Raw genomic sequence first — 15,566 nt, 5'->3', positions numbered from 1 at the left:
AAAGGTACTGTGCTTAGAGGCAAGAAAATACACAAGATAAGGTGAAAAAGAAAGGAGGAACTAGAATGTGCAAAATCATGGATTATATCATAATGTAATGGTGACAGTTAAGATTTGGTTAGGAATAAATAACCACTTAACATATTGAAAAAAAGTGTTTGATATAGAGAATTAGAGTTTTACACAATGTTATTCTTGGTTACCAAAACACAGTGTGACTCAACATCACTTGTTTAATAAATTCATAAATAATGGATTGGCTGGATATTGACTACTTTGATAAGAGGTTGATATCCAAAATATGTAAGCAACTTATAAAACTCAATAACAAAACAAAATCAATAATAATAATTCAATTTAAAAATGGACAAAGGGCCTGATTAGACATTTCTCAAAAGAAGACATAAAGATGTCCAAAAGGTGTATAAAACAGTACTCAACATCACTAATCTTTAGGAAATTCAGATTAAAACAACAATGAGATATTACCTCATACCTGTTAGAAGGTAACAAGTGTGAAAGATAACAGGTGTGGACAGGACTATAGAAAAAAAAAGGACCTTTGAATACTATTGGTTGGAATGTAAATTTATATAGCTATTATGGAAAAGAGTATGGAGGTTCCTCAAAAATTAAAAATAGAAGTGTCTCATGAAACAGCAATCTCACTTTTGAATATATATCCAAAAGAAATGAAATCAGTTTCTTAAAAGGATACCTTCACTTTTATGTTCATTGCAGTATTATTCATAATAGCCACGATGAATACATAATATGTGGCTTTGTAAAATGGAATATAACTCAGTTTTTAAAAAGAAAGGAATCCTGATGTTTGTGACAACATAGGTAAACCTGGAGAACATTATGTTAAGAGAAAAAAGCCAGACATAGAAAGACACAGGAAGTATGATCTCACCTATGTATGAATCTAAAATAGTCAGACTCATAGAAGTAGAGAGTGGAATGGTGGTTTTGAGAGGTAGATCTGGAGAAGGAAGCAGGAAGATGTTCAAAGAGTACATAATTTCAGTTATGCAAAATGAAATAATATTTGGAGATCTAATATATAGCAGAGAAACTATACTGTCCTGTATGCTTGAAATTTGCTGACAGATTAAATCTTAAATGTTCTTATCATGAACACTCAAGCACAAAAGCAAATGGTACCTGTGTGAGGTGGTAGATCCATTAATTAGCTTGATTGTGGTGATTATTCCACAAAGTTTTCATACATAAAAATATCAATTTGTATTCCTGTAAGTATATGTAATTTTTACTTATCAGTTATGCCTCAATAAATAAGAACAAAATTTTAAAAAGATAGGTAAAGATATTTGTATAGTTAATTTCCCTATAATCCTTAAATAATAAGTAATTTTAATGATATCTAACCCAGTCCAGCCATGGAGTAAAATATAAAACTTCTTGATTTATTTTGCAAAATAAAAATATAACAAAGTGAAAAGGTTATGGTTAAAGCCCAGTCCTATATCATATATAACTGATATGTCTGTATATACTATATCATGCTATAATTGCATTGAGAGCATAGTGTGTTATGGCAAAGTAGGATTTATTGCAAAATTGCGAAGTTAGCTTAATAACATGAACACTATCAATATATCTCATTATATCCATAAAATAATACATCAATACTTTAATATGTAGGCAAATATTTTGGTATGATTTAAAAATAATTTGTGATAAAGTGTCTAAGCAAAGTAGTAATTGTAATCAAAATCATTTATCAAATTTTAATAGGAAGCACCATTTTAGATAATGAAACCTTAAAATCTTCACCAAGGAAAAATCAGGATTAAGACAGAGAGGAATGACATCCACATTATTATGCATTATCATTATAAGTTTTGTTATAATTAATAAGGTAACATGAAATAGTCTTTATAATTGTAAAAAATGAAGAGACAAAATATATATCCCTTTGATAACATGATTTTTATACCTAAAAAGCTAAAAGGCTCAGATAAATTCTTAGAAAATATAATGAAGGATCTAGAGAAATTGAACAGGTGCAAAAATAATTTATTACTCGGTTTCTCCTATTAGAAATAGTAATAGAATTTTAAAAAATCCATTAACATAGTAGAAAAGCTATAAGATTCTTTGGAATAAACCTAAAGGAAAAGTACCTGACTTTTATGAATAAACCGATACAGTTTTATTGAAGAATATATAACAAGACAAGATTGAAAGGAAGGAGCAAACTGTAGTATTTGATGGAAACATACCTGTTTATAAACATGTTAATATTTTCCATAGTTATATTAAAAATTCAATGGGATTCCAACTTGAAATCAATTTTTAGAATTATGCTGTAACCTTAAACCAATGGAAGAGTTTTCTTTCTTTGTTTTGTTTGTTTGTTTACAAACTGGGAACTGTTTATTTTCTGTGATGAGAAGCTTATGTACAAAAAGGTATGAGGAGAGGAAGGAATTACCGACTGCCAGCGCAGGTAGTGGTGGGCTGGAGAGTGAGCCTGATAAAGAGTCAAGAGAAGTTGTTCAAAAATTGGCTCAACTTTTACAATGTGCTTCATGGAAATTAGCCTCTGGGACACATGGGTAGAGCTGCAGACAAGGTTGGCTGTAAAAGTCAAAGACTTTACCTGCACACTCCCTGTCTTTAGTCTTTTCACTGGGGTCTGACCAGATTTGCTAGGGACCTATCTTCTGTGATCTATATTCAAGCATTGCTTACTCTGCGATCTTATATGGGTCGTGCAGTTCCTTGTTTGAGACCAGGATGTTGGTGGTAGGTCAGAGTGTCTACTGGCCACACAATTATTCTAAAAGAATGATTAGTTGGGAATTTTCTAGATTTTAACACGTAATACAGCTTTAAACAACTCACAAAGCTCAGAAAGCTATAGACAGAGAAAGTATCCAGTCATAATGAGGATAAATTAGAAATACATTCAGAAAAATAGAAACAGAGACTTTCTTGCCAGTGGAACTGTATTAAAGGAAATACTAAAGGTTATTCTTCAGATGGATGAGAAACACCACCCACTGGCACTCACATGTAAAGGAAGGAATGAGAGAAATAGAAATTATAATTATTTAAGTAAACATGCAAAAAAAATTTTTTCGTGCTCTTAATTTAGATGAAAACAACTGCTTGTATTAAGCCAAAATAATTACAGTATACTGTATAACTGTCCCCAGACAATAAAGAAATACTAAACAGTAGGAGTCAAAATATTGAAATAAACATATTCAATATAAATATAATTAACAAATGCTTTTTTGTGTGGAAAAGTTAACAAAATTGGTAGATTTTTAACATGAGTATTTAAGAAAAGGGAAGGGGGGGGACACCTGGGTGACTCAGTCTCTGACTCTTAATTGTGGCTCAGGTCATGATCTCAGAGTCTTGAGATCAAGCCCATTATTGGGCTTTACACCATGGAGACTGCTCAGGCTTCTGTCTCCCTATTCTACTGCCCCTCCACACTGTTCTCTCTCTCTCCAAAAAAAAAAAAAAAGGAAAGAGAATGGGAGTGTGAGTATGAGAACTCCGTAACTAGGAAGTAAAAGGATTTATTACTACAATTCTTCAGGCTGTTAGAGGGACGAGTAGTGTAGTTTGAGAAAGGTCAAGCAGTGAGATTTCTGATAAGGTATTTTCAGTGACATACTTGATCCTTAGATTGACAATGCAAGGTTTGTTGGGGTCCCAAACTTTTAGGAAAACAAGAGGAGCAATGCCAGATTGTAGTTAATTAGTTAAATGAACTGTCGTGCCGTGTCGATGGTTTGAAAAAGAAATTATATGCAGATAGCTTATTCATGAAGTTTGGCTCTGGAGTGGATGAGTTCAGTCTACCAGGAAAGGGATATATATAGTCCATATGAATTGTTTATCTCTTCCTTTTTTAAATTATTTTTTAATTGAAAAGTAGAGTGTGTACACACATCTGCAAAGAAATTGACTGGCCCATAGGACAATAGAACATTATTTCCCAGCTCTTTAAATAATACATGGAGATAAATGAAATGACATCAGTTTTTTTTAATCATCTGAAAACCTGGATGCGAAGAACCAAAATCTTGGTTAAATGTAAAATATAATGTTATTTTGTTTGTTTATGTTCACCTTCCTTTTAATAATAAGAGCTCTCATAAGGATTTATAATTGTGGCTTATTGAATATAGCATTCACAATGAAACTGACAGCCAGTTAGTCAAGGATCTGTCGAATTAAGTAAAACTGCAATTTCCATGTTATAAACAAAATGAAAGGGGGAAAAAAACCAGCATTAGTTATGAGATAAAAAGATTAGAAAATCTTGTAGGCTGCTGACCTTTGTTTCAGATGAATGCATTTATGGACATACAGATACATTTAAGAGTAGAAAATGTATCCCGAATTCAATGGATAAAATGGCCAAAAGTCTGTAATTATGTTGTTCATTGTGTTAGGCAATTATTGTCAGTTTTAATGCTTTGCCACTGTATCATGCCTTAGGCAAATACTCTCCGTGTTCATGAATATTGGAGAGAGCAAGTCATAAATCTGTAAACTGAACATAAGCATCTTTCAAGCTGTCTGGCCTCTTGCAGTGTTTGCAAAGCTTAACATATATTTTAATCTGTGCACTGCTGTTTTTATTTGCTGCCTTCCATCTTTCTGTCCATCTTCTTGCCTCCTGTCTTTCCATCGATCCATCATTTTTTCCAATTAAGGGCAAGCTAGATGATAGACATGACAGGCCCTCACGGTCCAATGCCACACACTCTAAGTAGAAGTAATTACTGTGCATGAGACGGAAGCAGTGCACCGTGCTGCCACCCTGGGTCCCCGTGACGGTAGCTGACTTGTTTGAGTAATAGGCATGTCGAAGGACTGAAGGGTGGGGAATTCTGAACGAGATCTCAGAAGTGATCCTGTAAGATTAATTCCTTTTGATTTGACCAACTGAACATAAAATTTAGGTTTCACTGAATTTATAATTGAGGAAATCATTTAATAATGGATGCTGGTATACTCTGAACAATTTAGCCCTGGAGGGAAAGATTTTTGGAAAAATGCTACAGGCTTTATGTGCAGAAATACCCTTGATTTTCTCTCGCTATAGGACTTGTCATTAGAAATAAGGAAACTGTAACTTGAGGCTGAGCCATAACAAAGATCTCTATTTTTTCAGCCATGAGTATGGAGTGAATTGTGTAGAAAACATTAGACAGATGATATACATCATTTGCTTATAATCACCATGTGTGATATATGTATTTTTAGTAAGCTTAGAAGATATTTTTCAGTTTGTAACCGTATTATAAAAGATGTATCAGCTTTTGAACCAATGTATTAATCCGTGGTTCTTTTAAATGAAAATACTGAGTTAGGTATCCAGTTAGAAATGTAAGATTTGTGAGATTCAGAAGAAAAATACATCCAAATTGTATTTGATAAAATAATACTTGAATAGACTATACACGATCATTTTATTTGTTATGGTATGATATAGTTCGAGATGTAATTTTTGTAAAAAAGCAGGAGATGTCAATTTCTTCCTACAATGATATAAAAACTGTCCCAATGCCAAAATGGTTGTCTTTAATACAATTTACCCAATTAAGGGGATTGAATTTGTCTTGGGGAAACAACTGGTTCTGTGCTTGGAGTATAAAAAGTATAAGATGAATCTGGCACATACTATTAACACTGGGGAGGGGTGTGGGAGGGGAGAATTGTCTGCTCAAAACTAACAGTCATGTCAAGAGGATTCAAGAGTCAGCTTTAACAGAATTTTATAGGCCAATATAAGATAGTTTGAAAAAAATTTCTTAAATGACTATATAATTGATTAAATCTCTTCAAATTGTAGAAAATGAGTTCATAAAGACTTTCATGAAGAGAAATAAGTAACACTAGAATGAGAGAAATAATTAGCATTTGCTAAAGCATCAACTCTTTACTCTGAAAATAGATAACAGTAAAGAAATACACATTTTACCATCTTTCTGGTAGAAGCTGCATTTTAGGATTATCAAAAAGCTATGAGAGTCCCTGTCCTTACATATGAAATCTACTTCAGAAATGAAGAAGAAATGATCAAATTTAAATATTTTTTTTGCATTTGTATTGAAATAACTGACTTGAGCAACAGCCATGATGGTTGATACCATTGTGTGAAGTATTAAAACAGAGGAGCTATGTCTGTATGGGAAAGCATTACTCAGTCCTAGTATCAGAAGCAGGTCAGCATGAAAGTAACAGCCTTAGCTTCAAATTCTCTTATTTGTGTTTATCCCTTCCAAGCTCTATGAGAAACCAGAACAATGTGCGATGTTTGAAGTAGTTAGGTGTTTTTGCATTTTAATTGTTTTGTGTGTGATTTCTTTACTATTTCTAACTGAATACTTATGTTAATTATTTTTTTAATAATTTTTATTTTGTGTTTGTTTGTTTGTTTGTTTGTTTGTAAACGAGGAGATTTCAGAGGGCACCTGGGTAGCTCAGTCAGTTTAGTGTTGGCCTTCTACTCCCATCATGATCTCAGGGTCTGGGTCCTAGAATAGAGTCCCTGCTGAGAGGGGAGTCTGCTTCTCCATCTCTCTCTGCTCCTCTCTCCACCCATGTGCACACACTCTCTCTCAAGTAAATAAATAAAATCTTAAAAAAGAGGAAATTTCAAGTTGTAAAAGCCTCAGGCCTCACACCATCTGGACTTATTCCTGCTTAGAGTCACTAGATTAATACAAACATGGTTCGCCATGTCATGCAATGAAACCATCTGAAACTCCAAAATTCTTGCCAACGTTTTTGAAGCTCAATATGCTGAAACCCTTTATATCTAAACAATGTTCAGAAACATTCAGAAAATATGGAGACAAAAGAGAAAATTAAACTATCCCATAAGGAAGCGATTCATAAAGTTAAATATGTGGAGTATGCTATAAAATAGTTGAGTACATTAAAAAAAATATCGATGGGATAAAAAAACGAAAAAGTAGATTGGAGAATTTTGCATGTTTTTATTTTATTCTGCTGTAGCAAACAAAAAAAAAACACAAAAATTTTTTTTAAGGGAATTAGGTAAATTTGTTATAGATTAAGTATTATATAATATCAATAAATCATTAAATGTATAACGTGATAACATGATTGTGTTTATGTAAGAAAGAAATGTTTTTATTATTATTTTTGAGATTCATCCTAATTTTAAAATTTTCTGGTTTGAAAAACAACTATTTGGGCATAGATTTAAAACATGTAGAAAAATGTGTTTGTTAAAGCTGAATGACAAATTCCTAAGAGTAACTGATCTTTCTTCTTTTGTGACTATTTGGAAATTTTTGTAATTTAAAAATATTTAAAACTTTTCCCACAAACGTTCTATCTCCTTTACACCATTACTGAGTGGTATTTACTTCTGGTATACAAGGATGGTTCTGCATATTAAAAAATGCAGGCAACAAGAGAAAAAAATAGATAAATCAGATTGCATCAACATTAAAATCTTTGGTGCATCCAAGGACGCTGTTAGAGTGAAAATGCAATCCACAGAATGGAAGAAAAATATTTGTAAATTATATAACCAATAAGGGATGGATATCCATGATACATGAAGATCTTCTACACCTCAATAATACAAATACAGGAAACCCAATTGAAGTATAAAGTACTCGAGTGGACACTTCTCCAGGGAGGATATACAGGTAGCTCATGAGCACATGAGATGTTACACATCACTAATCTTGGGGGAAATGTGGATCAAGACTGTGAAGGGACATACCACTTCAAACCCTGGAATGGCTGTTAGGACACATACAAACAACAAATGAAAAAAACAACCAAAACCAAACAAAGTGAGACAAAACAAAACAACACAGCAGGTGTAGACAAAGATATGGAGAGGTTGGAATGTGCTTTGCTGATGGGAACATGAAATTATGCAGTGACTCTGGAGGAAAGTAAGTCTATTCCTTAGAAAGTAAGTCTATTCCTTAGAAACTGTGTGATCCAGCAATTCAAGTCCTATGTATGTACCCAAAAGAGGTGGGAGTGATGACTTGAAAAGATGCTTGGACAGTTATGTTCACAGCAGCATTTTTTATAGTAGCCAGGGGATAGAGTCAACACAGACATGCATCCAAGGATAAGAAGGTAAACAAAATGCAGTCTACACGTACTGCAGACTATTGTTCAGACTTGGAACATCATGGACAAACCTTGCAGATGTTACACTGAATGGAATAGGCCAGTCACAGAAGGAGAAGGATTGTGTGATTCTATTTGTTTGGGACGGCTTATGGTGATTAGTTTCATAGAGACAGATAGACCGATGGTAGTAGAACAGTAGTTACTAGATAGGGGTTGCAGGGAGGGGGAAATCAGTTTGTATTTAATGGGTACAGAATCTCAGTTGAGGAGAATGGAGAGGTTCTAGAGGTTCTAGAGATGGACGTGATGGCTACACTGCAGTGTGGGTGTGCTTGATGCCACAAAGCTGTACACTTGGAAATGATGAGAAAGGTGGATTTTACATAGTGTATATTTTGTCACAATAGAAAAAAATCTAAAAAGTCTAATAAAATAAATTCTAAAAAAATTAAAATACACCAAATGTATATTAAAATGCTATGTTTCCAAGAAAAACACATTGGCATACATGGCTTCATATTTATCTTTTCACAGGAACTTTTGGTGGTAAATATGTAAATATGGGTTGCTGCTTTTCACACTCATTAATCAATAACATGGACTTCTTTGGCCCTCTTTGAATTTTCTCCTGCCCAATACTACATCAGAAATAAACACTACTAAAAGAAAAAAAATTTTTTAAAGAAACAGAAATAGAATTTATATCTGTCATGTATGCACTTTCGATAGTCAGCAAACTTTTTCTTTAAAATGCAAAAGTAAGTATTTTAGACTTCGCAGGCCATACGGACTTTGTTGCAACTATATAACTCTTCTGTGGAAGTATGACAGCAACCATAAACAACACATCAGTGAATAGGCATAGCTGATCCCAATAAAACTTTATTTATAGGAACAGTCACTGGCCAGCCCTGGATAATTTGCCGACTATCATCTTTACCATCTGGTATATTTGATTTTCAAGAGTTTCAGCTTTCCTTTTGCACTTAATTGAAGATAGTGGCTTGACTGTGTTTAACATAAGTGGGCGTGTGAAGTACACTGGGCCAGACTTCTCAGTGAATGGAGCACTCATGACTGGTGTTGGAAATCATTCCAGGTCAATTCCTCGTCCCTTATCTTATCTTTAAACTGAGCATTTTTAGGGCACCTGACTGGCTCAGTCAGAAGGACCATTGACTCTTGGTCTTGGGGTCGTGAGCTCGAACCTGATGTTAGCTGTAGAGATTCCTTAAATAAATAAAACTTTAAATTAAACATTGTCATGTGACTTGCTTTGGCCGGTAAAATGTGATCAGAGGCAGTATATGGATTTCACCTGGAGATTTTTGAAATCTAGGTGCGATCTTCCGTTTAGCCTTCTCCCTACTGCAATGACTGTAGAAATATATGTCACGATTGAGTCCCTATCACCTGAGATATCTGAATGACAGTTAAAAACAGGAAGTTCCTGCAATACCACAATAGACATGTGTAATTGGCTGCCAAAATCTGAAGCATGTTTAAAGGACTTATCTATTAAAAGGTTGTATCTGCATAAGTTTAGTGATGAAACATTTTGGAAATGTATGAAGTCTTTAAGAAGTGGGCGGTAAGCATTATGGCATAGGCTTTCTTTGCTCACATAACCCAAACTTGATTTTTATTTGGAGTACCATAAATCTATATCAATGTAATTCCTGTAAGCCCTATTTCAGTCTGAAACCATCTACTCTGAAAATTATGGATTGCAATGTATATTTTGTAATGCTGATTTTGATACAGAGGCATGTAAAAATAAAGTGATTTTCTTGTATGCAAGAAAACGAAAGATTAAAGAAAACAGAGGATCATAGGGGAAGAGAGGAAAAATGAAATAAGATGAAACCAGAGAGGGAGACAAACCCTAAGAGACTCAATCATAGGAAACAAACTGAGGGTTGGGGGAGGGAAAAGGGGAATAGGGTTGAGGTCGCTGGGTGACAGACAGTGGATATGTGTTGTAATGAGTACCGGGTATTAGAGAAGACTGAAGAATCACAGTCCTGTACCTCTGAAACCAATAATACATATATGTTAATTAAATGAATTTAAATAAAAAATGTTATTAAAAAAAGATAGAAAAAGAAAATGAAAGATGAGTCAAAGTCACTTTCCTTCTCTTTGCCTATATAGAAAGCTCGTCTTAATTTTAAAACAGTATTTTTTACTATAGCACTATTTAATTTTAACTTTATTCTGATAGAAAAGACCCCAAACTCATGTATAAATCTATAAACATAAAATGAATTCCAAAAAAAGTCAGGATAAAAAAAACAACTGTGTGGTACACATTGCTTATTCATGTAGTTCATTTCATTATACTGCATACTTGACTTTACAATATTTAACTTAAAGCCCTTTACCATTAACATTCTTTTAAAATATAATCCAAGCGTACTATTGAATATCCACAGCATGTCAGTTGGGTCTCTGAGTTTTGTGAATCTGATCATTCTGGGAAACACAGCATTCATCATTTTAGTCTATGTGTGAAAAGTGCTGGGAGGATCTTATTACGCATTCCCTGCCACCGGTGTAGACAAATGATGATGACAAGCTGTGAACCCGAAAACTGTATTTAACGGTCTATTAGAATAGGTTGTACATTGACAGTGAAAACATTTATTGGTAAAATTTCTAACTCACGCTGTGTGGGGAAGGGATGACAGAGGGAACGGACTCCTGACAATCACACACCGGGAAAATAGAGGCGACGAATGTCTCTGCAAACCTCCGTTGCCTCCGATGTGCTTTACATCTGCCATTGGTTTTAATGAACAAGAGGTCCGACAGACCTCTGCAGGGTTCCTCCGCTTCTCTCTGCTCTGCACTTCTGCAGCTCACCCATCTGCTGGAACCCATCAGCTAGGATACGTGCATGTTTTGAGTCTTAGCAGGATCTGCAGCTTGGGCACGGGCAAGACTGAAGCGGGGAACTTCCACAGTTTAAGACATTTTTCAAATCCCATTTTAGGGAAAATCTGTCCTTGAGAGCAGCGGATGCAGGGTCTTTAGAAAAGCCTGAAACATCTGCTTGAGACACTGGTGTTTCACAGACTTCAAAGGCAACAGATGTGACAATGGGGGGTTGGGGATGGGGGGTGGCATTGAGCCCTCCTGGAGTGAGAAGCCAGGCGATGGGTAATGCTGTGCTTTAGGTCAAGCGGATACGTTATCTGAGTTATTTTTTCTCAGTGAAGTGTCTGCTTATTAATTTTTAATTAATAAAAATTAATTTTTATTAATGCTCATTAGAGTTTATTTTGGCCTTCATTTTATAGTCTCCTTTCATTTCCAGAGTTACTTAGGTCAACACCTTTTTCTCCCTGGGCCCTTGTGAGATTGTTTCGTACATGTGCAGTATGGCTAGATTGGTCACATTCTGTATTCCATCGTGGGATTCTCCTGACATTCCAGATGATTTTTTTATTTGCATATGTTAAGGTTCACCCTTGATGCTATAAATTTCTATGGTTTTTACAAATGTGTAGTATCAGATGTTCACTAGAATAATATTATACAGAAAAGTTTCACTGCCCTAAAAAAATTCCCTAAAAAAAATTCCCTGTACTTTTCCAGAATGTCCTACAATTTTTTTTTTTTTTTTTTTTTTTTTTTTTTTTTATTTTTTATAAACATATATTTTTTATATACATATATTTTTATCCCCAGGTCCGTGAATCACCAGGTTTACACACTTCACAGCACTCACCAAAGCACATACCCTCCCCAATGTCCACAATCCCACCCCCTTCTCCATATGTTTTTGTGGCTTGCTATCTCATTCATTTTTATCACTGAATAACATCCCACCTTTTGGATATACCACAGATGGCTATTCACACCTGTTGAAGGAGATCTTGAAGGAGATTCTGGTTTTTGACCTTTGTGAGTAAGCAGGTATGTTTATTTGCATATAGTTCTTCTTCTTTTTTTTTTTTAAAGATTTTATTTATTTATTTGACAGACAGAGATCACAAGTAGGCAGAGAGGCAGGCAGAGAGAGAGAGAGGAGGACGCAGGCTCCCTGCGGAGCAGAGAGCCCGATGCGGGGCTCGATCCCAGGACTCTGGGATCATGACCCAAGCGAAGGCAGCGGCTTAACCACTGAGCCACCCAGGTGCCCCCGTTTTTCTTCTTTTTAGAATTGTTTCTTTATCTTTGACTTTCTGTAATTTCTATGACCTGCCTACATGTCGTCTTTTGGCATTTATTCTGCTTCATGTTCCCTGAGCTTCCTGGATCTGTGATTTGGGGTCTGACATTAATTGGGGCAGGGGGGGGGATTCTCGGTTATTATTGTTTTGAATATTTCTTCCGTTCCTTTCTCTCTTCTCCTGGTATTCTCATACATATGCTACTTTTGTGCTTGTCCCACAGTCTTGAGATATTCTCCTTTTTATTTTTTTTAACTTTGCTTTTCCATCTTGAAGGTTGTTTCTGAGATAGCTCAAGCTCAGAGATTTTTTTCTCAGCTGTGCCTCATCTTCTCATTATTCCATCAACGCAATAAGGCAATCTTCATTCTTGCTAGTGCTTTTGATCTCTAGCATTTCTTTTTGGTTCTTTCTTGGGATTTCTCTCTCTCTGCTTCCATTGTCCATCTGTTTCTGCACGCTAACTATTCTACAATTATGGCCCTTAGCATATTAATGTTCCTTAAAATCCTGGTATGATTATTCCCCCTCCCTTGTTGTATCTGGTTTTGATGCTTCCTCTGTCCCTTCAAATTAGGTGTTTTTTTTTTTTTTTCAGCATTTTAGTATGCCTTAGAATTTTTTTTTTCTTGATAGCTAGACATGAATATGGAACTTCTGTAAATTGGTTTATAGTAATGTGTTGGTAAGATCTTGGGTGAATGGAAGTATTCTCTGGTTCTATGGTTAGATCACAGTTTTTTTAAGTGAGCCTGAACTGTGAGCTTTACACGTATTTCTCATTTTGTGCCCCCTCTCCTCTTGGTGGATAAGGATGGCTAAATGAGCCAGAGCGATACTTCTCCCAGGTGAATTAGGGGCTGCTAACAACCAACAAATTAATCTATGGTTAATTTGTTTCTGCTGAGGGCAGGCTTCATTAAGGACAGAATGCTCTGGCATTTTTCAAAATGGTTCTGTCTCTGCTCCTGATGCTGGAAGCATGAAGGGATTTTCCCCCTCTTATGTACTGTGAGAATTTTGTTGAGCTCCTAGAGGAAATATTCACAACACTGTGGGAACCCCTGTGACAAGGTCCCCCTGGAGTTTTTAACTGTTGGTGTCCACACTGAGTCTCCAGTCCTTTATTGACTGTAGTTCGTGTTTTACTGATCTAGCACTGGTTCCCTCGGCATGTCCTGCTTCTGAGTCTCTGCTCAGGTTAAGTCCTGGCTCCTGTATTCACTTATCTGACTCTCCAATTTTGATGGGGGGTTTGGTTTGTGCTATGTCCTCTACTCTTTTATGGATTCAAGAAACGTAGTTGGTTTTTGTTTTTGTGTTTGTGGTTTTTTTAAAACTTAATTTTGTTTTCCAGTGTTGCAAGACTCATTGTTTATGTGCCACACCCAGTGCTCCATGCAATACATGCCCTCCTTAATGCCCACCACCAGGCTCGCCTGTCCCCCCCCAAACCCCTCTCCTCTCCCAAACCCTCAGTTTGTTTCTCAGAGTCCACAGTCTCTCATGCTTCGTCTCCCCCTCTGATTTCCCCCAATTCACATTTCATTTCCTTCTTCTAATGTCCTCTTTATTATTCCGTATGCTCCACAAGTAAGTGGGTTTTGTTTTGTTTTAAAGTATGTTCAGGTTTTTTCGTGTTAGGGTGGAACAGTAATTTCCAAACTCCTTACATGTAGAACCCAAACCCTAAAGCCTACAGGGTTTTTGTGAATATAAGTTTTTAGAAAGTTGGGTAAATAGCCAAGAACATGATTGCTAGATTGTATGATTAAGAGTATATATAGCTTTGTGAGAAATTGCCAAACTATGTTCCAAAGTGACTGAAATATTTTGCATCCCTATAATCAGTGAATGAGAGTTCCTCGTTCTCTGCATACATGCCAGCAATTGCAATTCAATTTCTGGGTTTTAGCCATTCTAATTGTGCACAGCAGTGTTCTTACTTGTTTTTATTTTCGACTTCCAAATGATAAATGCTTTTCAGCATATTTTCATATACTTATTTGCCATCTGTATGTCCCATTTGTAAGATATTCAGACATTTTACCCATTAAAAGTTTGTTTTTTAATTGCTGAATTTTTAAATTCCTCCTTATATTTAGCATACAAAATATGTTGGGTTTGTGTTCTTTAAAAAAGTTTATCTCAGTCTGTGGCTTGTATTTCTATTCTCCTAAAAGTTTCATGTAAATTTTTAGTTTTAATAAATCCCAACTGAAGTTTTTCTCTCATCAAAAGTGATTTGATGTTTTATCTCAAAACTTATCACCAAATTCAAGGTCACCTAAATTTTCCCTTTCTTTACTTTTGTAGTGATACATTTCAGCATCTTCTTTTTGCTAACTTTCTTTCTAATGATTGCAATTTACTAAAGCTTCATAATCTGTATCTTAGTTTCCTAGTTTAGTCTTCAGTTACTGATTTATCTGTCTGAACAAGAGAAAATCTAAATGTAAAGGACTTTCTAACAGCAAATTGCATGTATTTTAAAGACAAGTTGTCTTCAAGACTATACTTTCTTCAAGACTATACTTTCAGGGATCATTTCTATAGTTTGTTACAGAGGTTTTCTTCAAATGCGAAAGTATTTGACCCACAGTAACAGAGAAATTCATACACCATGTGGGAGCTCTTTCATTCTTTTTTCTTCTGCTGTTTTGTTTTCACATTAGTTTTGTTGCAAGAATTTATAGTCCATTTTAGTATATGTATAAAATATTTGTACATTTCAAGAACTCCATTTATTTTTTCCTCAGTTTTATTGAGAAATAATTGCCATACCTCAGTGTATACATTTAAGGTGTACAGCGTAATATAATGGTTTGATACACATATGTTGTGAAACGATCACAAGAGGATCAGCTAACTTCATTTTTCTCATATAGATACAATAAAAATAAAAGAAGAAAAGAAAGAAAGAGGTTTCTTCTTGTGATAAGAACTTAGTACTTGCTCTCTTAATTTCCTATATATTACACAGCATTGTTAACCTTTATTATTTATTATGCATTTGTCAACTGAGATAAAATTTTACAACTTCCTGAACACGAGGATATAACTTGGAATCCAGGTATATTTTACATGACCTCTCATTTACAAAGGGGTGTAGGATATGAACACATTCATATTTTTTGGTTTTGATATATATTGCTTTCAACATAGGTCACACACAATGTCACATTAGTTTCAGGAGTACAACACTGATTCAACAACTATATACATTATGCTCATAAGTATATCTACCATCTACCACCA

The 15,566-nt window shown here is 34.9% G+C and overlaps 1 pseudogene; it reads left to right on the top strand.

The window, feature by feature from the left end:
* The first annotated feature begins 14,833 nt into the window (after window positions 1-14,833).
* LOC123391958 lies at window positions 14,834-14,938 on the top strand (annotated as a pseudogene).
* The last annotated feature ends 628 nt before the right edge of the window (window positions 14,939-15,566 follow it).

Source organism: Mustela putorius, unplaced genomic scaffold (genome assembly GCF_011764305.1).
Source record: "Mustela putorius furo isolate JIRA1106 unplaced genomic scaffold, ASM1176430v1.1 tig00000407_pilon_pilon_pilon, whole genome shotgun sequence".
NCBI lineage: Eukaryota > Metazoa > Chordata > Mammalia > Carnivora > Mustelidae > Mustela > Mustela putorius.
This window is presented reverse-complemented; position numbering and strand designations above follow the sequence as displayed.